The sequence below is a fragment of the Nicotiana attenuata genome, chromosome 8 (assembly GCF_001879085.1).
Source record: "Nicotiana attenuata strain UT chromosome 8, NIATTr2, whole genome shotgun sequence".
NCBI lineage: Eukaryota > Viridiplantae > Streptophyta > Magnoliopsida > Solanales > Solanaceae > Nicotiana > Nicotiana attenuata.
The window spans coordinates 47,613,916-47,629,840 of record NC_031996.1 but is presented as its reverse complement, the minus strand read 5'-3'; positions in this window follow the sequence as shown (position 1 = coordinate 47,629,840).

Below are 15,925 nucleotides of genomic sequence, written 5' to 3'. Positions count from 1 at the left end.
CTTTTCTTTCTAAATTTCTTTCTTGATATTGGTTCGTGGGTGTGATTTTGACAATGCTTGTTCTGATTTTAGGTTGACGAAGATAATAATGACATATTATTATTTTACGTGACGTAAATTTAATGTATTATAACGTTAAGATATACTGAAAAACACATAAAGTCAAACGTTCAAATATATTTATGCAAATTAAAATGTCTAGTTAACAACCCCGTAAATTGATTTAGGGCCAACATTAATTTCAAAACCTTCCAAGTACATGTAGTGTATTAAGATTTAAGTAAATAAACTTGCACATCGCTTAAGAAAAGTGAAACATGTAAACATCAACTATCCACTAACAAAGAAATACTTATTGACTAATTGAAGACACAAACCACGAGCATTGTACGACAAAGCAAGAATAACTATAACAAAATTTGCAATGGCCCACATAAGCGAGGATTAGTGCCAGGGTAACTGAACACGAAATGCCGCTATTTAGTGGTGACAAAATTAGTAAAAAAAAATTATTTTTCATTTATATTATTCACTAAAAATGAATTTGTTAGTTTGTGTGTTTGTATGAATTACTAAAGAACTTGGTTTTATATCGTATTTCTTAAACGTGAAATAAAATAAGCGGTAAAGTAAATACATCAATTTTTACGTGGAAAAATTACCCTGCTCAAAAGATGTAATTAAAAATTGCAATCTACTGCGTAGGATTTTCAACTTAAACTCCTCTAGAACAATGAGCCAAAATGTATCAATTACAAGACTGCAATTCAATACTCTCTAATACTCCTACTACAACTATTTGCTTTACACACTCACTCCAACTCACTGATTGTTTGTGACACTTTGATTACAACTCAATTTCCTAAAACACATTCACTAGACTGACTCCAGAAGAACAGAAACCGATATTCGACAGGAGTGTACAAAATGTAGTTCTTCAGTTGATGTGTGAAAAGATAGTCACAGAAGTCCAAAATAGATAGTATTTAATCGCCTGGACTTCAAGATCTTCTTGGATTCCTATTCATAGTCAGCTTCTAGTTTGATAGGATTACTACTGTTGCAAGGACTCCACAAATTTTGGGACTCTTGTCTCTTTATTCGTATTTTCTTGGGCAACAACTCTTGTCACGTGTAGCAGCCTTCTTCCACCAAACTCGGACTTGAGTAACTTTGAGATAAAGTTAATGTCTTGCACATACGTACAATCATCAACCTGAGGAGCTGGTCCTTTACTCTTAGGAGCTGGTTCTTAGAACAGTTAAACAACCACGTTGAGCACCTGGCTCCTCGAACATTGCATCTAAACAAACTTTATTAATCATCAAATCTCAATACCCAACAGGATTGGATAATGAATTTTTTAAAAATGTCAAAGTATGGACAAGATCCATATTATCTACTTAACCAATGAATTTAACTTTTACATTTGTAAATATTCAAATTGGAGGTACTTCAAGTTTGAGAGACTAGTAATTCTCCCAAAAGTGATTATATTCAAGAGGACATAGATAATATGAATATCCATATCATCCGCGATTAACCCATTTACTATCCATATTAAGTATGAGTCGAATCGAATATGGTGTCCGTTTTTTGCATTATCCATTTTGATCTGTCCATACCCGACCCGACAATTCCCTACTGCTATTTTACTTGTTGTGTTAGGTCAATTTGTAAGATATTACTCATATTTGCTAAGAAGTGAATGTGGCAAAATTACTGTCGCTATTGCTACAATTCCTCTTGCGCCAATACGGAGAGGCAACTCAAGATCCGCATATATATTGCTTTATGAAATTCAATAAGATAATTAAATAGAGAAATCAGTGTTGTTATATCAGAATAAAATAGAGAAATCAATATTAATGTAAGGAAGCCCCTTTGTTATTAGACTTATTGCCTACAGAGAAAATCACTTTCAGTTGCAATTATTATGTTCCTAGCATAGTGGTTGGATTTCTTGAAGAGAGAAGACTAGCAATGACAGGAATCATCAGTGAATTGAGTTCTTTACTCGAACAATCATATTAATAATATCCACACAAAAAAATTACAAAATAGAATTAGCAAACGTAAAATAATTAGAGTTGTGTTGTAGAAGTGTCAATAAGTTAGTTAATAGAACAGAAGTAGCGAATATACATTTGCTTGCTCTATAACAATCTTATGAGAAAGAATATAAAAGGATTAGAGGTTGAGCCAAATTGGACGGGTTGGATTATGATTGGTAGCTTGATCCAATCGATATTAATCCTAGTAAATTTTTAATAGAATAACTCGTTTACTAGTTGATGGAAAACAGGTATGAACAGCGGAAGCAAACAGTCAGGATCACTTGCATGTAATATAAATAACACATAATCACATATTTTAATCGAACATAAAATCGATACTTATCTCTTGAAGCGTGACCGCGATCGCGAGAAGCCTCCAAGCAAGAGTAAAACCGTCCACGAGATCATCCTCCAGTTCCACAGTCTTCTGCTGTGTGACCCGGATAATGCCTGGAATTAGGGAAATTCGTGTGGCGAATTTCTCCTAGGAAAAGCATGTAGTAAAACCTTGCCTCCTTATGGAATAAGACCTCTTTATATAGCCACAGGTTTTAGGGTTTAAAACCCTTTTCCTAAACATGTTGGGTCTTCCTTTTCCACCAAGAAATAGAATTCCATTTAATTCCTAATTATTCGGGCACAGCACGGACCGCAGTATTTAATTAACGAGGCTTCCTATTATGGACTTAATTCGAAATATCTGAATTCCATAATAAGTTACAAATTATTCCACTAAAAATTCGTAACTGCACTCCTCAGTTCAATTTCGAAATTCTTCCATTAAATCTTATTTAACTCCCCACGTTAAGATTCAGTTACTAATCAAATAAATTAAATTACTGACAATTTAATTCATTGATTATTTCCTTTAGACTTTCGCTTAACATATTTCATGTGACGGATATAAAATCCACCTGCAGGGTTTACACATGAAAACTTATAAGCTTTCATAAAGGTGTATCATCAATCTCTAGACCGAGACATGGATTCCATCAACTAACTATTACTTTGCCAATGTATATTATTATTGTCCAATTTACCAGGCATATTGACCCACGAAAGAATCTCGCCTTTTAATAAATCAAAACAATAATAATATACACAGCTAATAACAATTATATCAAGATTAAGAGTATAAGTACATTTAATGTCTAGAGAGTTTATTTTATTAAGTCAGTATAAAATACTTATCTCTACTTGGTCCGTTCAATACATACAAAATATACTAGCACAAGAAGTTGGAATTAAACCATTCCCATAATCAAGATAAATTATCTTTAATCTTGTGCTATAATCATTCCTGATGGTTTGTCCAATTCAATCATTAGATTGTGAACATGATCTTTATACTTATAAGAACCGATGATCTAATCTTCCGTGTATAAGCTAAACTCTATACACTAAATCATCTACTATTTAAGCAAAGGACACATGCGAATATATGATCTATTTAATACTTTATTAAAATTGAATAAGCAATTGTTCCATAATAAATACTATATCCAAACCAAAATTCATGGTTAATAGTATACATCCCAACAATCTCCCACTTAGACTTTTAACCATAACAATTATTAGAATATACTATATCTAAATACATGGTTAATACTATATACCCTAACAACTATTTGTCCTTAGATTTATGTAAGTATGATCTTTTACTTCCACTCCAACCACAATTAGAGGTGTCAAAACTGATCAAACTAGTGTTGGGATATATACTATTAACCATAAATTTTGGTTTGGATATAGTATTTATTATGGAACAATTGTTTATTCAATTTTAATAAAGTATTAAATAGATCATATATTCGCATGTGTCCTTTGCTTAAATAGTAGATGATTTAGTGTATAGAGTTTAGCTTATACACGGAAGATTAGATCATCGGTTCTTATAAGTATAAAGATCATGTTCACAATCTAATGATGGAATTGGACAAACCATCAGGAATGATTGTAGCACAAGATTAAAGATAATTTATCTTGATTATGGGAATGGTTTAATTCCAACTTCTTGTGCTAGTATATTTTGTNGAGTTACGTTGAGGACGTACTGGTTTTGCAAATATCAGCTTTTGTGATTTTAAAAGACGGGAACGAAATTGCTGTTTGTTCTCGTTCTCAAAAGTTACGGCGTTTATGTTGGTCTTCAATGTGAATTTTAGTTGCCTCTCCTTTTTGTTGATTGAGGAGGAAAAGAATACAACGTTGCCGCTAGGGTTCTCATTTTAAAAGGAACGTGTCTGTGGCAATTTTTTTCTTTTTCCATATGGCTAATTAGAAAGAACTAAAAGAAAACAAAAGGAGGGTCTCTGGTTGTTGTTTTTGTCGGCGATGGCATGAAAGTGGATTTAATTCACTATTTTGCTATTTTACAAAGATTACAATTTACAACAATGGCGACTAGATCCTTATTGATAGTAGTGAAATACTTATTATTAAAGGAAAGGTAGAAGGCAGCTGCCGCGTTTTTGTGGTAAGAAAAGATATTATTTTGTCTTCCAAATTAATTGCACATGGACAGGTGGTGGTTGGAACAAGTGGGTTTAATCACTAAAATGTGTAAGATGACTGTATTGTTTTGTTTATATTGTTGCTCTATTTTAGGCACACGTGCCTTGTTTGATGGTTTAGCCAAGAATCAATGTTGATTAATGATGAATTATCGTGGCAGTAAAGTCATTATATGGTTCTGTGGAATTATAGATTGATGGCTAACATGGGCTTTATAAACAAAGAGTCATATAAACCAATAATGATGGTGCTATTAGTATCTACTGTTCCATCATGAATTAGAACTCTTTAGAGTTTGCTTAATAGTTGTCTGAGCCTTGTGTTATTTCATATTAACACGTATAAATTGAAATTTTTTAATTAATAAATAGTTATTACTAAAGTAGTTTATTTATTTTGAATCATGAAAAATTTTCAATAGTTTATACATGTGCGATTATATCAATGCATGGATTGAGAATTATGATAAATAAATAGGATCCACTAAAATGGTCTATTTATTTGAATCATTGAATATTTACAATATACCATGTGTAAATTGTCCTTGATAAGTTTACACTGGTGGTAGAGTTTTCATCTACCAAAGAGGTTTACCTCTTGATACTAGTGACATTAAACTAATTCATGAGAAAAGACATTGAGGTTTTCACCAACTATGATGAAAAGCAATATCTTGAATTCTCATTTGTATAAAACGGGAGGACAATTGGATGTAAGAGGCGGTTTTATATACCTTACACAAAAGAAAGGATATAATCAATGTTATGTGCTCATGGAATAATTATAAGGATAACAGAAAGCATGATCGTATTTATTTTAATCCATGACAATGCCTAAAACGGTTATTCTCCGAATTTGGTTATAGATTTGGAGGTCATGTTTTTGACGAACTCCAATTAACCTGAAATTTGGTAGATCCATCGGAAACGACTTGGTGAGAAACACTCACTGCTATGCAGTGAATCACGTTATTTTTGGGTGTTTCGAGGTCGTTTAGATGGGGTTTTATGCAGTTTATTGGATTAAATAAGATTTAAATATGAAAAATTATTCTTTATATATCAGTTTTATTTGTGTTAAATCTGGAACATGATTACGCATGATGATTTAACTTAATATGATATATGGAAAGAATGTAAATCACATTGGTTCAATCTTAAATTCGCTTTAAAAGACTTATTCGAATTTAGTCTAGTTTTGGTGATCACCATCTCCAATTGACTTGAAATTCCGTGGGTTCATCAGAAATAACCTAATAAGAAATACTCATTGCTATGTAGAGAATTATGTCGTATTTCGGCAGTTCAGGGTTATTTAGATGATTTATTTTTTGGCAGTTTGCGGTATTAAAATGTGATTTAGATATGAAAAGTCATTCCTTTTATGTCAGTTTTATTTTATTAAATCTGGAACATGATGACACATGTTTATTTTACATAAACTGATATATGGTTGGAATGTATGCCATGATTTAAATTCCTAAAAATGCTTAAATGGTAACTTTTCAAATTTGGTTATTGTTTTGAAGATCATGACTTTTATGATCTCCAATTGACCTGAATTTTTGTAGGTCTATTGGAAAACCCTGGTAAATAATACTTATTGTATGCAGTGAATAATATAAATTTAGTGTTTCATGACTGTCTACATGATTTTTTTTATTTTTTTTATTTTGAGCATTTTGTGAATTTTGGAACTTAATCCTTAGAGAAAATTTCATGGTTGTGATCAAGTGGTGATAGGAATTAACCCTTATGGTCTCCACTATTTATAGTAAGATAATAAATTTGCGCGTCGACTTTAGGTCTTCCTCCATATCGGATAAATTTATTATGAACTTACTGAATATAATTACTAGTAGTTGATAACATGTATTGACTCTCCATCTGAGTTTACACGTTGAATTAATTTTATAATTATAATGCAACCATGATTAAGTGGTGATAAAAATATATTTCTATGGCCTTCCACTATTAATTTCAAGTGAGTGTAAATTTACGCGTGTCTTCCTCCAACTTAATCCGAATTATAGAGCTACGACACAATCAAACCCGAACGAACAAAATGTTGAATTGAATCGTACCAGTCTCTACTGGGGGTTATTACTCATTTTTGTACTTGCTGTTTTATTTTCCAATTATTTCTTCAATTAAGAAAACGAAAGAGAATAAATAAGATTCTCTTAGCTCATTCGGAAGGATCTCATAATTTAATTATCCATGACTGTTTATGTCTCTAGCATGACCACTTGATGAAATCTGGAGGGAAGTGGGGTAAATGGCCGATACTACTGGAAGGATTCCTCTTTGGATAATAGGTACTGTAGCTGGTATTCTTGTAATCGGTTTAATAGGTATTTTCTTTTATGGTTCATATTCCGGATTGGGTTCATNCTAATTCATGAGAAAAGACATTGAGGTTTTCACCAAATATGATGAAAAGCAATATCTTGAATTCTCATGTGTATAAAACGGGAGGACAATTGGATGTAAGAGGCAGTTTTATATACCTTACACAAATTGACGAACTCCAATTAACCTGAAATTTGGTAGGTCCATCGGAAACCATTTGGTGAGAAACACTCATTGCTATGCAGTGAATCACTTTATTTTTGGGTGTTTCGAGGTCGTTTAGATGGGGTTTTAAGCAGTTTATTGGATTAAATAAGATTTAAATATGAAAAATTATTCTTTATATATCAGTTTTATTTGTGTTAAATCTGGAACATGATTACGCATGATGATTTAACTTAATATGATATATGGAAAGAATGGAAATCACATTGGTTGAATCTTAAATTCGCTTTAAAAGACTTATTCGAATTTAGTCTAGTTTTGGTGATCACCATCTCCAATTGACTTGAAATTCGGTGGGTTCATCGGAAATAACCTGATAAGAAATACTCAGTTCAGGGTCATTTAGATGGTTTATTTTTTGGCAGTTTGCGGGATTAAAATGTGATTTAGATATGAAAAGTCATTCCTTTTATGTCAGTTTTATTTTATTAAATCTGGAACATGATGACGCATGTTTATTTTACATGAACTGATATATGGTTGGAATGTATGCCATGATTTAAATTCCTAAAAATGCTTAAATGGTAACTTTTCAAATTTGGTTGTTGTTTTGAAGATCATGACTTTTATGATCTCCAATTGACCTGAATTTTGGTAGGTCTATCGGAAAACCCCGATTAACAATACTTATTGTATGCAGTGAATAACATTAATTTAGTGTTTCATGACTGTCTACATCTTCTTCTTTTTTAGCATTTTGTGAATTTTGAAACTTAATCCTTAGAGAAAATTTCATGGTTGTGATCAAGTGGTGATAGGAATTAACCCTTATGGTCTCCACTATTTATAGTAAGATAATAAATTTGCGCGTCGACTTTAGGTCTTCCTCCATATCGGATAAATTTATTATGAACTTACTGAATATAATTACTAGTAGTTGATAACATGTATTGACTCTCCATCTGAGTTTACACGTTGAATTAATTTTATAATTATAATGCAACCATGATTAAGTGGTGATAAAAATATATTTCTATGGCCTTCCACTATTAATTTCAAGTGAGTGTAAATTTACGCGTGTCTTCCTCCATATCGGATAGATTTATTGTAAACTCACTAGGTGAAATACTAGTTATTGATATCACGTACTTACTCTCTATCTGAGTATACATGTTGGATCAATGGACCTAGAGCTATTAATTATGATGTTTACTTGACTTAAATTAACAGTATACTCTCCATCTGAGTTGGGTCTGTTTCAATTTATTGGAGTAAATGATCTAGCATTACATATATATGTTGCATGAGTGGTTCTTTTCCCATCGAAATTTGCTATTCAAGGTGCATGAATATATGTGTGTAGTGTGTTTGAAATTTTTATATTAAATTATATACAATTGACTGAAAATAACTGTTTACTCTCCATCTGAGTTGGTTCTGTTTCCTTTTGGATTGTATATTTCTTGCATTATATAATATACTTTGCACGAATGACTCTTTTCCCATCGAAATTTGTTATTCGAGATGCATGTATGTATATATATTGAATGCAGTCTGAATTTCATTATTCAGTGTTAATTGACTTATTATGATCTATTTAATGTTGTATATCTCAACTCCACAATAACTTCATGTAGTTTGTCGTATCACTTGTCAAAAAATTTCTTTGGTCGTGATAAGACGTTAATTTGATGGATGCATTGTATGTACCATTTGCTATAAGGAATTTAATTCCGGTTTTTTAGCAAAATAAGAGATGTATATTTAATTTATTTTAGAATAATGATTGTGTTATTGAGCTTCATAAATATCCTATCTCTTGTGGTACATAGATGCATGATCTTGTTATTGTTAATGTCGATCTCCTGAACTGAATAATATTAGTCTACCTTATAAGAGAAAATGTTCTTTAAAGTTTGAGTGAAACTTATCTTTGCACTTCTGTCTAAGTCATATTAATCTGGATATAATTTCAAGTTGGTCAAGGATGAACCTTAAGGTTCATTAAAAGTAGAGGCACTACCAACTTGTGGATCTTGTTTAAAAGGAAATATGACTAAGAGACATTTCTGCTCTAAAGGAAAGAGAGCTGGTGATAAGCTAGAACTAATCTATTTTCGATTGTGCTATCCAATGAACATATAGGGAAGAGGTGATTTTGAGTATTTTTATGACGTTCATAAATGATTATTCAAGCTATGAATATATTTATTTGATGCATCGTAAGTCTGTATGCTTTGAATAATTTCAGGATTTTAAGGCTTGATACGGAGAAGCACCATAAAAATATATTATATTACTACGATCTGATCGTAGGTGGCTAGCACTTCTCTACATAGTTCATTAGTTACTTATCAAAATAGAAGATTGTATCTCAATTGTCTACATCGGATACTCCATAATAGAGGTGTAGTAGAAAGAAGAAATAGGACTCTTATGGAGATGTTTAGATTAATGGTGAGTTATTCAGATTTATTTCTTTTTTTGTTATGGATATGCCGTAGAAACTGCAATTACATTCTGATTTTAGTTCTTCTAAATTTGTATATTGGATCCCATAGAATTGTGGACTTAACGTAAGTCTGGTCTGCGGAGAGTTCGGATATGGAATTGTACAATATATATACTGAAAGGGAAGACAGATAAGATAAAATCAAGGATGAATGTTTGCGCATTTATTGGACATCCAAAGGAACGAAAGGAGGTTTATTTTATTTTCCTAAAGAAAAGAAAGTAATTGTTAGCACAAATACCGGTTCTCTATAATAGGATTATTTAATAAACTATGTTCCTAGAAGTAAACTAGTTTTACGTTAACTAAGCAAAGAAATAACAAATGAATAATCTGAAAATTCAAACGCTCAAGAACATACAACTCTATTTGTCGGAATTGACGTTCCATTGCATTTAAGTAGTGGGAGAAACGTTAATAGACAAAAAAAAAAAATTACTACCTTCAAGTAGTGGGAGTGATGTTGAGCAGAGAACACTACAGGAAGAAGTCATTAATATTTCAATACCGCAAGGTATTGAAGATAATATTAGTAGTACTTCGTCGTAGTGGGAGAATAGTAAGGAAAATCATAGTTTGGTATGTACTCTTGGGAGAGTTTCATAACAAGATCCCTGAAGAGCTTAATACCAAAATAGTTAATTACGACAAAGCACTACTAGACAAAGATTGCATTTGAAAATAACTTGGCAAGTTCCTTTTAGTAAAAGTTTATTGGCATAGACTTTTAATAGTCGTGCAAAAGGATAGCTGTGAAAGTTATATGCATGGTTATGAGTCTAAGTAGGAGATTGTTAGGGTATATACTATTAACCATGTATTTAGATATAGTATATTCTAATAATTGTTATGGTTAAAAGTCTAAGTGGAAGATTGTTGGGATATATACTATTAACCATGAATTTTGGTTTGGATATAGTATTTTTTGTGGAACAATTGCTTACTCAATTTTAATAAAGTATTAAATAGATCATATATTCGTATGTGTCCTTTGCTTAAATAGTAGATAATTTAGTGTATAGAGTTTAGCTTATACACGGAAGATTAGATCATCGGTTCTTATAAGTATAAAAATCATGTTCACAATCTAATGATGGAATTGGACAAACCATCAGGAATGATTGTAGCACAAGATTAAAGACAATTTATCTTGATTATGGGAATGGTTTAATTCCAACTTCTTGTGCTAGTATATTTTGTATGTATTGAACGGACCAAGTAGAGATAAGTATTTTATACTGACTTAATAAAATAAACTCTCTAGCCATTAAATGTACTTATACTCTTAATCTTGATTTAATTGTTATTAGCTGTGTATATTATTATTGTTTTGATTTATTAAAAGGCGAGATTCTTTCGTGGGTCAATATGCCTGGTAAATTGGACAATAATAATATACATTGGCAAAGTAATAGTTAGTTGATGGAATCCATGTCTCGGTCTAGAGATTGATGATACACCTTTATGAAAGCTTATAAGTTTTCATGTGTAAACCCTGCAGGTGGATTTTATATCCGTCACATGAAATAAGTTAAGCGAATGTCTAAAGGAAATAATCAATGAATTAAATTGTCAGTGATTTAATTTATTTGATTAGTAACTGAATCTTAACGTAGGGAGTTAAATAAGATTTAATGGAAGAATTTCGAAATTGAACTGAGGAGTGCAGTTACGAATTTTTAGTGGAATAATTTGTAACTTATTATGGTAGTATTAATTCAGATATTTCGAATTAAGTTCATAATAGGAAGCCTCGTTAATTAAATACTGCGGTCCCTGCTGTGCCCGAATAATTAGGAATTAAATGGAATTCTATTTCTTGGTGGAAAAGGAAGACCCAACATGTTTAGGAAAAGGGTTTTAAACCCTAAAACCTGTGGCTATATAAAGAGGTCTTATTCCATAAGGAGGCAAGGTTTTACTACATGCTTTTCCTAGGAGAAGTTCGCCCACACGAATTTCGCTAATTCCAGGCATTATCCGGGTCACACAGCAGAAGACTGTGGAACTGGAGGATGATCTCGTGGACGGTTTTACTCTTACTTGGAGGCTTCTTGCGATCGCGGTCACGCTTCAAGAGATAAGTATCGATTTTATGTTCGATTAAAATATGTGATTATGTGTTATCTATATTACATGCAAGTGATCCTGGCTGTTTGCTTCCGCTGTTCATACCTGTTTTCCATCAACAGTATCGGGATAATATCAAGAATTCGTGAAAAATATGAATAAATAAAATTTATTCATAGTAAATAAGTAGTTATAAATGGAAGCAAATCCAGTTAATGAGTTGAATACTAAACGATATCCATATTAAGATCTCCAGCTGAGTAAAACAAACAAGGGTCCCTAGATAATGAGGTGTCAAATGTCTTTGATAACTAGATAATACGATGCTAACTATACCCTAGATGCAGTAGCGGAGCCAGAAAATTCAATAAGGGTATTCAAATTTTGAACACCCTTTGCCAGTGGCTATGCAAAGGTGTTCAAAGTCTATTTTTAATAAATAACAAGTAATATTTAACCTTATGCGTAGTATAATTTTTCGACAAAGGATGTTCAGTTGACCATTCTTGGGTCAACATAGCTTCGCCCCATCCTAGATGTATACAAATCATATTAATATATTTTTAGGTTATTAATAAATTAAAGTACATAAGCCATCTAGTAGTTTGAAAAATACTACTTGGGGAAAAAGATGAATGACTTCTATCAATATGTTTAGATTATTATTATAGTCGGTGGGGTAGCTGTCGCAACTGCATCATATGTTGTAGAAGGCACATGACTTGGCACATTGCCTGAGTTGCATTGGTGCGTGTTTGAAAAATATTGATTAAATTATCAAGCACAAGAAGCTCGAGATGAGCAGAATATTATTTCAAACTGTTGATTATTATTAGATTAAAATACTCCATTTTTAACCTATAAGGTCAGAAGGAATTCTGCTGACCTCATTTTAGCACAATGATACAAAAAACTTTCTGTTGGAGTTCATTGCTTTGAGTATCCTTGAAATACTGTCTATGTAAAATGGTCAGATGACTCAGATTAGGTGTTAGGAACTCTAATATTCTGAAACTCAATTATTTTGTTGAAGTGTAGTAGCGTTTTTTATTAACAATCTGGTAGACAGGTACCGTATTTAAAATCTATTGGTCCGACTAATTCAAATTTTGCATTGGAGGGTTCATTTAAGGGGAGCACTGCCCACTAGGAGTTTCTTCACTTTTGAGGCTCGAACCCGAAATCTCAAATTAAGGGTGAGGATCCCATCCAACCCGTCATACCCCTTGGCCATAGTTATCCATTTGTTAAATATTTTTTATTTGTTTTTGCTACAAACAAAAATTTCTAATATTCTGAAATATTTTTATCTTTTTTTATATGAAAAAAATTATAAATTATATTATTTTTGTGTTATTTCTGAAAATTCTAGGTTTAATCAGTAATAACCTAGTCAGTTTTGAAACTTGATCATATTCACCCTAGATAAAAATGGAAGTGCATGCAAAACAACTGCCAGAGAATAAGTACTAATTAATCCCTCTCTTATCTTGATGCGCAACTGTTGGTCGCAATATGCAATCTGCAAACTATTGTAAATGTTTGTAAATTGTCTATCATAGAATATCTATCCAATATTTGTGACTATTGGTTTTCTAAGAAATACACTATCACGAGTAGTAATGTAGCATGCGACTATTAGAAGCGAAGTCATAGTTTTATCTTTATATAGAAGGACAATTTATAGAGCTACTAACTGGATTCTAAATTTAATATTTATACAAATTTAATAAATTTTTTAACACAAATACACTTGAGCAAATATTACTGAAGACGACCAACCTTTTATTTAGACATCTAGCTCCGCTCCTTGCGCTACACTCGAACAGTAAGTTTGACATATAAATATGTCGTTTGCTTTTGCCATTTTTTTAGGAAAATTGAAAAAGAAGCAAGAATAATTCAGGAAATTATATATAGAAGGTGTTGACATGACAAATGTTGACCATTGAGCTACCAAAGCTTCCCAAGAATAAATTAAGATCACATCGATCCCTTTGGATTTTTCTCCAAATTAGTTGGCTTTTGCATGTGAGAGCCACCACTCAGTCAAGATGCCATGATAGTACAGCTTTCCGATCCTTTCCTCGTTCATAAGCCTGTTTGTTAATTACTTTAAATTCGGCTTCAAATTTTTCTAAAATATATCTTTATTATTTAATTGATGAAATATTAATTAAATAAATTGTTTAACAAAGTTATAGATGCATGTAGGACAAATACTTATGATTGATTTTATTAAATGTATCTTAAGAGTTGTGCTTGTGAAGAACCTAAAAAGATATATGAAGTTATGAATTAGAGGGAGCTCGTATTACTACTAAAGTTAAGTAGATTTTCAAAATAGTTATTTTATTTTCTTCAAATAAACACAATCAATATATTTTTCTGATATATAGTTTTCCAACACACACAATGAATTCTCTTATAACCGACACACACAAATCAAATATAAAACATGGGTGCTTTTCACGTCCCATTTTAGCACTACTATAATTTGGAAAATCAAACTTTTCTTCAACTGCGATTTTTATAAAAAAAGTATTCAAGATAAAGGTGATATCAATAACATGTTAATAATAACTATTGAGGAGTGTGGATGATCAAGATTCGTTCGCCCTTAATCAAATGTTTTGGATTCGAACTTTAATTTTCGAATGAGAATTTTTTGGTAGGGATCAGAGCAATTTTGTTACACCCCGTGTTTTCGTACGTAAGAATACATCATAAGTCAATTAATGTAAGCTAAGAAAGGGAATCATCTTTTAAAAGTTTATAAAGTTAGTTCATCATGTTAACGTGGAGGTTACAAATATTTAAGATCATTAGTACCAAGTAGCAAGAGGGTTTGAAGGCTTAGAAGCTAAACGAATTGAAGAAAATAAGTTCCGTCGAAAGTCGACAAGTTGGAATGTTTTACCATGTACTTTTGGGGTGATACTAGGGTTATTAACATTATAAGGAGATTATATTATGAGTTGTTTTAGTCGTACGATAGTTGGTGTTATGTTTTAAAGTCAAGCGAGTTGTGGAACAAAAGTTGGAAAAAGGTCATCACAAGTTCCATTCATAAATGTGCTGAAAATTAGGTCAAATGTAACTGAGTTTTTCTCCCAAAATACTTGGAATTAGGGGATGATCTACCTATCAACTTAAAGATCTATGAGTCTAGTTTCTAACGCATTAAACCGTTCATCAATACGACATTGGAGTAGAGAGATATAGGCATTTTTGCGAGACTGCACAAGCTGCTAGGTGACAAGTAGGTGTGTCACCTACTTGGTTAAATGATAGCCCAAAAATAGGAAATTTCGGGTCGGCCAAAGAGCCCATTTAAAGGGTTATCTCCTGAAATATAACCCTCATTATATATCACAAATAACCAGACCTAAACCCCTGCAAACTTCCTCCCAAAAATTATCCACAAACCCTAATCGATTTTCCCTCTTTTTCAAGTTCTAATTGGGGGTAAAACCTAGAGTTTGAAGAACCAAGGGAAGGGCTGAGTTATCCAACAAGTAAGGTGAGTTTACTGCTCTGTTTCATACATTTATTCTGCTGTGAATTCATGGTAATTCGTTCTATACATGTAAGAACTCACGGGACGGTGATCGGAAGCCGTGAGTTCGAGTTATTCACTTGTAGCGGACTGGGACTGTTTTGTGTTGCTGTTGGGCTGCGTGTTTTACTACTGTTTTGTGGAGTTTTGGAGGAGGAAGGATGTGGAAAAACACCATATAGATGTAGGGTTGTGGGCTGGTAGTTCTTCGTAACATTTTCGGATCGTTTGACACGACTACGGTGGTCGTCGTATGTATGAAGTGATTAGGTTGTGCGTGGACTGTTTTGGGAAGGCTACAATATGATTATTATTGATGTTGTTTGGGCTGTTTGGTGATTGTTTGGAATTGTGTGAAGTCATATATATAGGGGAGGTGTTGTCCGTTTCATCGTAAAATAGGTTGTGGTCGATACATAATAGTTATGACACTTGAATGATAACTACAGTATCGTTTCTCTTATTGTAGACTAAGGAGTCGTGAAAATTGCATAGCTTGAGATTGGGGCAGTATATACAAGGTATGTTAAGGCTCTTACTTCTTTCTTTTGGCATGATCTAAAGTGACATGAACATAAACGGTACGCTAATTCATAACGGATCTACTCCTAGAAACTAAGGTTGTCCATGTTGTTCTTTCCTTATAAAGTTATTCTAAACAAGTGGTATGATCCTTAAATCCTACTAAGGTTCATAT